This window comes from Corvus moneduloides, chromosome 16 (genome assembly GCF_009650955.1).
Source record: "Corvus moneduloides isolate bCorMon1 chromosome 16, bCorMon1.pri, whole genome shotgun sequence".
Taxonomy (NCBI): Eukaryota; Metazoa; Chordata; class Aves; order Passeriformes; family Corvidae; genus Corvus; species Corvus moneduloides.
Genome location: NC_045491.1, coordinates 1,439,255 through 1,449,242, shown reverse-complemented (window position 1 = coordinate 1,449,242; position 9,988 = coordinate 1,439,255).

Genomic DNA, 9,988 nt, shown 5'->3' with positions numbered 1-9,988 from the left:
ACCACATCTGTTAAAATTATTTTGGCCTAATACAACTTCCAGAATGCTGAAGGCAAACAGTTGTTTTTTCCTTTTTATAGTCAGCATTTCATTTTACAAGGCTCATTGCAGCAGTCCCCCAATGCCCACATAGGCTACTAAAGTGTTGTCTGGACTGAAAATCTTCTGAATTTATGAGATGAAAAACTGAAAAACTTTCTGTCAAAGCCTTGGACTTGGGAGGCTGTGCTGACATCATCTAATCATGGTCTTTTTGGAAGGATCACAGACTGTGTTAGGGTTATTGATGGTGACCATGGAGTCACCACACAGAGGCCAATCAGTCACTAATCATTTACTTACATGAATGATTTTTCCAGCCCAGCAATTCAGCTGGCACAGAAATGACAGCAGCTTTCTCCTGCTTGGATTTGGGTAGAGCTGGGCTTTGTCCAGACCTGGACATCAGCTCACTGTCAGCCCCTGGGCAGGACTCCCTCTCTGAGATTCCCAGCAGCGAGGCTGCAGTGCCTGGCACGTCACACTGCCTGGGCCAGTGGGGACACCCAGCACTCACAGAGAGGCAGGAGAGCAGGAATTTGGGACACAGGAGATGCACTCTTCTGTTTTGCTTTGTTCTGCTATTTTTACTTTTTTTTTTTTTTTTTTTTTTTAATGAAATGAATGCAATTTGAGTATGACTTAAGTCACAATATTGAATTTAGATTGTCCACACTACAACAGTCACCACCCTTAGGCAAAACTGCTGGGCTCCTGGTGGAAAAATTCAGTCATGTGCTCAACAGCAGCCCTACCTCAGGCACACAGGTATTGGGTGGGCACCTGGGGCTGATCTCTGGCTCCTGACTGTGCAGACACCTCAGTAATCCACATCTTCGGCGTGGCTGAGGGGAGGAGCACCGAATCCAGCTGTCACAAACCACACTGCTCAGTATTTTGACAGAAAGTTTTTCAGGCAGCTCTAATGAAAACTCAGAAATCCCCACCCCCGCCCGGCTGCTTTCCTCGGGAGAGCTCGCCGTCTTACGAGCATTAATTAATGAAGCTCCTCGCACACTTGAGCTGCTTGCTGCGAGGTGAGGCGGGGATTTGTGGATCGTTCCCTCCTGGCTGAGCGCAGCCGTCCAGGAGAGCCCCAGGGCAGTCCCGCAGGAGCGATGGGGAGGTGCGGGTGTGCTCCCAGCTGTACGTGCTGGGCAGTCTGGGACAGGTGATGCAGCCACTGCAGCTTGAGTAAGCCCAGCACTTCCTTCCTGTTAGGAACAGTGGATGGGCTTTTTCCAAGCTGGCTGAGATTCCCAGCAAAGTTATTTTACTTTAAAGGTTAAACTCTCTAGAATAGGAGAACTGCCTTCTGAAGGATTATCTAAGCATTTTATTCTGCTGTTAACACTGACACCAAACACCCAGTATGATTCTCGTTTGCATTTACCCAAAGACACAATTCAATCACGCCCAGCCTCAGTTAAAGCAAAGCAAATGCTGTGCGGGGGTGGTAAGCATGAGGCAGTGCACAGGCACTACACAAACCAAAGCCTGCTTTTCTCCTGAAAGCATCCTGACTCCCCACAAACCCCCCACATCTCTGCTCCCAAATGCACAGGACTGCCATAGGAATAAATGCATGAACTGCAGTGGTAGGTAGGACCGTAACACACAGCAAATGCCTTGCCAGATTTACAGAAAAAACATTGCACAGAATTGTTCATATGAGAGAGGCTGGGCTCATTTAGCTTCAAACAACATCTAAGTGAGTTGATCATCCATTTCCTCCTGAGGCACAAGCACCTTGCTGACCAAACACAAGTTCACCTCTGAGCCAGCCGTCCCCATCCCCAGGTGCCGACGTTGGGAACTGGGATCCGGCCGCTGTGGTGCAGTACAGAGCCCACTGTGCTCTGCAGCACCTCTGCACAAACCCACAGCGAGGCCATGAGCAGTGACATGAATATGCTCCTAAGGCTGGGTGACACTGGGCTGCCAGTGACAGATGCCAGGGGTATCCCTGCAGACCCAGGGACCAGCACAGGAGGATGCTCTGGGTGGGATGCAGCCTGATGGTTTCAGTGCAGTGCTTAGCAGCAGTTTAGGTCAAAATGCTAAACTCACCCCAATTTTTTAGATCTGGTTCAGCATAGAAAAGTCTCTTCAGGTTGAACAGCAAATAATGTTTTAGTAAAAGCCCCATCTTTTGTGGTCAGTCACCAGCCTCCCTATTCACCCCATACACCCTCCTCCCCCCCACCCCTTGTCTACTCAACCCTGCTCTTAACTTTTGCTGTGGGATTTCAAACCTGCACTTGGGGATTTTATTTTATCATCTTTATTTCCCACCTTCCTTGCTTTTCTCATGCAATTGATACCATTAGATCAAAGCATTGTGATGTTTCGTGGAGCTGTTGTGAAACCAGAAGCCCTCTGACTTAGGAGTCTCCCTCAGCAAGCTTTGCCAGCTCCCCCAGTTACAGGAAAGTAAAGCTGGGTCAAGTCAACAGCACAGCCTGTGACAGCACAAAGCACCCATCTCTAGGGATAAACAAGTTATTTGCATGCTTTTTCACTCTTCACCATCGTGCTCTTCAGCCACTGTAAATAGTAAAACAAAGCCACGCTTCATCCTGCTGGCCAGAGGCCTCCATCTTCTCAGGGTGCAGTGGCAAACAACAGGCGAGTGAATTCTCTCCCAAATACAAACAAAACAATGATTCAACCCAGTTGGGTTTTTTTTTCCCCACATGGGTATACAAATTCACCTGCCAGATTAGGAAAGTATAAATATTATGTGGGTACACAGCTGTGTGCAGCACCTGGAGCTGTGTTTGCAGGAGGCTGGGGCTCACACCCCCCCAGGAGTGGGACCCTTCCACTGGCCAGGCCAGAGCTGGACACTACTTGCAGTGCCATGACAGCTGAGGGACTTGCTAACCAAACACAGTGCTCCTTGCATCCACGTTTGCAAAATCAAGCACCTTAAATGCACTTTCAGGCTCCCAGCCCCGGCTGTGGCAGCCCAGCTCCTGCTCCAAGGCACGGGCCCTGGTCCTGCCTGCCAGCTGGGAGCCCTCCAGGGCTGGGGTGCTGCCCTTCCAGGGGTGTGCAGAGGCAGTTTGTGTGCACACACCCCATTTAGCCACAGACTTTCTGCCTGTGCAGCAGCACCTGTTTGGACACCGTTCCTTAAGGCCAAGAAGTTCATGAAATTCAACCATTAATATTTCTAAAATGAAGTTTATCATTTTCTTTCTCTTCAGTTCCTTCATTTTAGATCCTGAAGATAGAAAGGGCTTTTTATTCTTCCCTAATAATTAATAATATTAACCCCAAGGAAGAGCAGAAACCAGAAGGAGCCTGGAGGAATCTGACCCTCGATGGCCAGGACTCTCAAAAACATCAAATGTCCTCCAAAGCTCCTTTCAATATCAGCCTGAACCTGAACAAAACAAAATCCCTCTGTTCCGTGTAGGAGGAACATCAGCTGGCCAAAGGGAGGGGGAGGAAAAGGGCCACATCTTCACAGCTGTGTTTGCCAGGTAGCTTTGCTGATGATAATTTAATCCATAGCCCCACCGATCTGGCCATCTCTGGTGGCACTGAGCGCCCCTTCAAAAGCTGCTGTCTCATTGCAGGCCTCTGACTCTCCAGTTTTCCAAGTGGCTGCAGTGAGGACAACCTGCCCTTCCATGGCTCCAGGGGAGGCAGAGGAAGGACCCAAAGTCCTGCCCAAGAGGCAGGAGGGAGCACACTTGGGCTCTTGTCAGCAGGGCAGTGGCTCCTATAAAGGCATCCTTATCCTGACAAATGAGTGTCTCTGGCCTTTCATTGCCTCTCAAAGTGTGACAGCAGTGGCATCCTGCACCAAAGAGGGGGTGAAAGGTGCAGGTTTCTGAATTAGGTACACCTAAACCTCTCCCTCATGGTGAGTTTCATGAAGAAGATCAAAAGGCTCCTGACCTCAAATGGCCAGGCACCACCTGAAGGGGAAAAGAAAAAAGACACAACTTTTTAAACAAATTCAAAGTGAAACTATTGGTGGCAGAACACGCTGCTCTCTGCCTACCCTGTTTCAAGGCCTGGCTGCCAGTCAGTGGTGTTTGAGCTGCAGCCAGCTCTGCCTGTCCAAGTGGACCCCTGGGGAGCCCCAGGCCTGGCTGCTTTCTGCCCACGCCTCTGCAGTGTCCTGCTCCCTGTGCTGAGCAGGTCCTGCTCTGGGCTGGGCTCCCTTGTCTCCGGTCTCTGATCTCCCTTGTCTCCAGTGTCCTGCCCAGGTCTCCGATCTTCCCTCTGTACGTGCTCAGCAGCACCCCAGGGAAATGGCAGCCACCAAGCCCTGGTTCAGGGAGAACACCTGATCCGGTCCCTGCCTTAAGGAACACAAACAGAACTGGACATAACATAGCACAAAAAGAAACAGGGAATAAAAGGTACTGTTTGTGACAAAGGGCATGAGAGGTCCCCCTTTGAACCTCCTGAGTTCTCCTGCACTTCAGTGCCCTCCAGTGTCACTTACCCTGCGGGGTGGAAGCTGTGCTGCACGCTGCAAGTCATGGTTGAGTGTCCCCAGCAAGCAGCACCTTCTCCCAGGCTGCCCAGCTCAGCTTGTGTGGTCCCCCCTCTCCTCCCCAGCCAAAGGCAGCATTCCTAAGGGCAGCTGCCAAGGAAACATCCTGCATCCATAACACAAGAGCTTCACTCTCCTTCCTCAGCAACCTCAGTCAAAAACACTGTGCCTTGACCAAGTCCCAGCAACAGCGTCAGCCCCAAGCCATGGGCAAGGGTTCATCATCCTAACCCTGAAATAAAAGTCTAGTTACCAGTCCCTGGTAACTCTGGGACTGCTTCTGAGGGAAGGCACACGAGCAGGATCAGCTCGTCTCACTGTGGTGGCCCTGTCACCAGAAACATCACTGAGTCCAGACAAGCTTCAGGTGATGAAAACTGTACTGCAGCACAAGCACTCTCCTTTTGACCTTCAATTCTCCCTTTTGCTGAGATACGTCACTGTATCCTCACAGCTCGAGCAGTCCCTTTGCTGGCTCCATTTGTGACATGTGATGTTTTTGCCCAAACTCCATTTCCTTCCTTCCAAAGCACTAAGATTTGCTTATGACTCAGCCTCAATAAAACACACAGCAAGGACCATTAAAATGTATGTGCAATGCAGGGATAAAACTCGCAGGCTACATTCTTTAGGCTAGAATCTCCACTGCCCTTTATTTACCCTCAACAAGAATATTAACTCACGCTAGGTCTCTGTGCAAAGCAAATCTACCAGAGAAAGAGCAGTTTTAAAGGGAATCTATCTCCATGTGATAAATCAAGTGATAGCTGGCACTGCAGAGGCTGTGTGATGGCCCTGGAGAGCCCACGTTCCCAAACTGTACAGGACTTACGGCAGCAGTGCTTCCCAACCATCCTCTGCCTGAACAGAGATCCCACCAGCTCCGAGGAAATCATTTGCTGAGAAATGTGGGTGGGAGGCAGAGAAGGAAGCCACGGGGATTTTTTCTAGTTTAGCATTCACAAATTCAAAAAGAGCATTTCAGGCAAAGCCTCATTTATTCTCAATGAAGCTGGAGAGGCTGTGGTTTCTCCCTGCTGGTGTTTGAGAACTGGCCCCAGGGTCTACCTGGTTGTGAGCCAGAGCTCTCCAAGTCCTCTGGGCACAGAATGGCCTTGAAGAGCCTTGCTCCTTACAGCAGTGCATGAGAAGTGGGTAGGGAGGCAACTCTGGGGGAGGTAAATGGCATTTTCTGTCCTGTACAGGGGTGGAGACTGAGACTCAGCATCCTGTATTAATCCAGCAGTCAAAAGTCTCTCATGATATGCATTTGAAATCTGATCCTAACTTCTTTGAGGTTATGCTTTTTCATTGAATTGAGTGGAATTTCACACAGCCTCTAATCTCTCTGGTTTTCTTTTTAAGCAGCCACTTGCTTTCATAAGACAGACATCCAGGCACCCAGTGTTCTCTAACAACAATAAAGCTTGTAAGTGTCCAAGCACAAGAACAGAGTGAAGGGAAATAAAGGGAAATTATAAACCCCAAAAAACCAGCCAACCAAAAAAAAAAAAAAAAACCTCACCAAAAAAATAATTCCAATTTCTAATAAGAAATAAAAATATGGCCATTTTGCATAACTTCAGTGCTAGGGATTGACTCCAGACACAGTCAAAAATATCTTTAAAGTGCATGAAATCTATTTTTTACAGATGTGAACTAAGAGGCTTATGGAAAAACATCCATTAAAAATCTCTTCTTTAAAGTTTCAGTATGACATGTGGCACTGAACTTGAGGGTTACTTTAGACATGCTTTCAGGCAGCAATGCCCTTGTGTAACACCAAGTGAGCTGAGGATAATTGTAATGAAACAGCCTCCTCTATGGCACCAGCTTTCCTTTCCTATCAGCAGTCCTGCAGGATGCTGGTAACACAGCTCAATTATGTAAGAAAAACCCACAGATTTTTAGGAAGAACTCTAGAGAGTGGTGATCCACTGGAATCACAGGTGCAGTTCAGCACAACAGAACTCGTTTCTGCATCTGAAACAGAAAAATCACAACTGAACAGTGCATTTCAGGCACTGCACTAACCTGCTCTCAGGTCTGGGGGGGAATAGGGGGGCACTCCCCAGAATGAGGAGAATAAACCACCCTGCAATCCCTTAGTCCAGATGGGAATTCCAACTTGCTCAGATTTACACCAGCTGAGATTCTGGCCCAAAAACTGGCAGAAAATGAGCTATCAGTGACAACAGATGGAAGGGCAGGACAAGGACAGGGCTGAAAGAGCTTTTCAGAGAAATTCTTCTCCTTTCCTGTGAAAGCTGTAGTGTAGATCTTCAGCAAAGGTCCTTTGATTCCTGTTGAGCTCTGCTGGTCAATACAAAGATGTGACCCTTTCTTAAGGTCGTCTTGCATCCATGGTCTAATGTGGCAAAAATCCACCAGAGGCAGGATAACCAGTCTTTTTTTTTCCTTTCCCCCCCCCCCCCCTTTCCCGTGCTTATTGGTCATGGCTTAGTTTTCTCTAGTTGAGTTTACTGGGACCAACATTTTACCCCCCATGTTCACTGTGATAAGATCCTGGTTTCCTTTGCGTGGAAACTCCGTTAAATTTAGACGTTTTATAAATGAGGAAGCTTTCCTGGTCTGCCTCCATTTACAGAATTACCATCCTGTTTAGAGTTAGATAAACCAGGAACATCTCAATGTTTCTGAAGGCAAACCCGAGCATTTAATCCATCAGCTTCTGAGGTTGTTCCCGAGATCACGGCGAGCTTCTCCGTGGCCAGCAGGTGACAGTCTCAGCAACAGAAACCCTGAGCACATCACGAAGAGGGGATCGTTCAATCATCTGCGAGGATGCAGACGTTATTTTTTTGGTTTTACATAGTCCACAACGGGGGGCAATATTTTTCACCAAACATGCCACTAAAGAACAAGGCCAGAAAAAAAAATCCTGGTGTGATTTCCGACCTCCCTGAGGAGATATTACAGATAAGGACATTAATGATACTGCATTCAAGAGGTACCAGCACCATTCTTAGCAGCATTCAGGAAAAACCCTTTACACCTCAGCATAGGTGTGAAGCCAGCAGATGTAAATAAAAGCACTTATAAATCAAGCCCATTTGAAGCATAAGTGCATTCAAAGGTGGCACAGTTACACTGGCTGATATCTTTAATGTGTTAAGGAGGGAACGGGATGTAGATTAGAATCTCTATGTGCATTGTAGGTGACTGTAACATTTCCCTGCAGCAGTAACGCTAAGAAACCTCACTGCACCCAGCACCATCCACGGCTACACACCAGAAGGAAGCTCAAGGCTCTGCAGCAGAAGTTGCTCTTCTTGGCCAGGGTCACTATCTCCCCAACACACTCAGTTTTAAGGAAGTTTTCTCATGCTCAGAAGAGAAAGCCACAAATCATTTGCTTGATCAAATTAATTTTAATACAACTGGGACTTTGCCTGTGCAAAGGTCAAGTATAAACTTTTTAAACCTAAGCAGTTTGGGCAGTTTCTCATTTCCCCTTCTCCCGTTCTCCTCACTGAGCCCATCTGGTGACTCTGACCCATCTCACAGAGCGCTGTGGGGAGCAGACTCACTCCGCCCTGGGCAGTGCAAGGAGCCACGTGTGAGACCCCTGCAGTAACAGGGAAACCATCTCACGGTGGTCACACACATCTCGCCGTCTCCTTGATGCTGCCAACCAATGGCAGCACCAGGATTTGTATCCTGCCCCGAGAAAAAGCAGGGCAAGTATTAGGCAAACTAATCACGCTGCAGGGATTTGTGTAATGAAAAGTACCTCTGCTCGGGGGTCAGAAACGGAGTGAATCAACCGCTCACCATTGCTGGGGGCAAATTCACCTGGTGTCTCCTTTCTCTTCTGTCATGCTCATTATTGGGGCATCTCAGCACCTAGGAACAGATACCAGAGCCTGGCCACCCCACGGTTAAGGCACACAGTCCGTCTCAGGGCAGTCTAAAGTGATTTACACAGAGTTGGCTCCCCCCTGTGCCGTGCAGCCCTGTCAGTGCCTGGGGCCTCTACGCGCTCCCTAATGCACACAAAGTAATGCAGACTTAATGATCACTGTCATTTCCATGTGCCTGCTGCTGATCTCTTAATGAAATATTCCACTTAAATTGCACTGGCACAAGCACAGTTCCGTGCTGGCAGGAGCTGCAAAACCCGAGTACCCCGTGAAAAGGTTGTGCAGGAGCCGCCGTACAAAGGAAAGCTGGAAGCGAAACACTGCTCGACTGTTTTTGTGCCTGTTCCTGCAATAAACACAGCACCTGCCAGGCTTTCTGAAGGGTAAGAGGAGAACAGAGGATGGAAGCTGCCTTTTTTAATCTCAGGCTGGGACATGGGAAAACTAGCTGAAGTGATGATGACAGTCTGTGGGGATATGGATTTGGCACTCAGGGATGGGTGAGTGGTGTCCGCTGCTCTAACAGCCTTGCTCTCTCCTCTCAAATCCTGCTGGGAGCACTGCTGCAGGAGAGAAACACTGGGAACATGCAGCACCACACAGACTCTTTGTTTACCTATTGTCACCAAACATTGGTGGGGGGAAAGCTAAAAATCTGTTCAATGACCAAATGTGTGTTGTAGGAAATAGGAGGAGTAAAACTATTGAAAAGCAGTGGGGTTTTTAAAAGCTGACTGTACTGTACACTCAGCCTAAAATAAGGACAGATAGACACCATGCATGCTCTTCACTGTTACAGAGATGAACGAAAGCATTGAGCTTACCCCTCTTTAGGCCATCAGCTCTGGGAGAATTGCATGGCATAAGTGGAGGTCTCTAAATTTCGTCTTTACTTTGGCCTTGCACACCTCACCCCTTCCCCAGTCTCCTCTAAGCACTGATCACATGCAAGCAGTCGCTGGCTACAGGCACTGCAGGGTCTCAGGAACTGATGTAGGAGTAGGGAGCACCATCTGAAATAAGGGAATTCACACAGTCTGCCAGGGTCACAGCACCCACTCCATCCTCCTACCTGCTCTGTCAAGGTGGGGAAATGCTGAAGGTGCTGATGAGTTAGTGGTTGACTGATAGAAATACTTTCCCCCTTAATAAAAGCCTATTTTAAGAGCATATTTTTCAAAGCTAACTAGGTGGAAAGTAATGCAACAAGAGCTGTGATTTAGTCCAGCTGCTCTACCAAGTCCTCCTATAATTTCCTGGATGATTTGGAGTCCTGTCCTACACTTTTTCTTGGTAGCTAACATTAAAAATTGCTTCAGCAGGAGAGAAATCAGCCCTATTCAGTACTGATCCACTAGTAATGGTTGAGAGGGTCATTATCTTCCCTGTTCTATCAGTACAAGGCAAATGGGGGAGGCGGTTTCCTTCAGGGAACCAGGGCTGTGTGAGAGACACAGGAAGAAGGGAACAATGCCCAAGATTTGCATTTGCTGAAGGGCTCAGTACATTGCTCCCTTGTGAGCCGGCCAAGACCGACAGCACATGA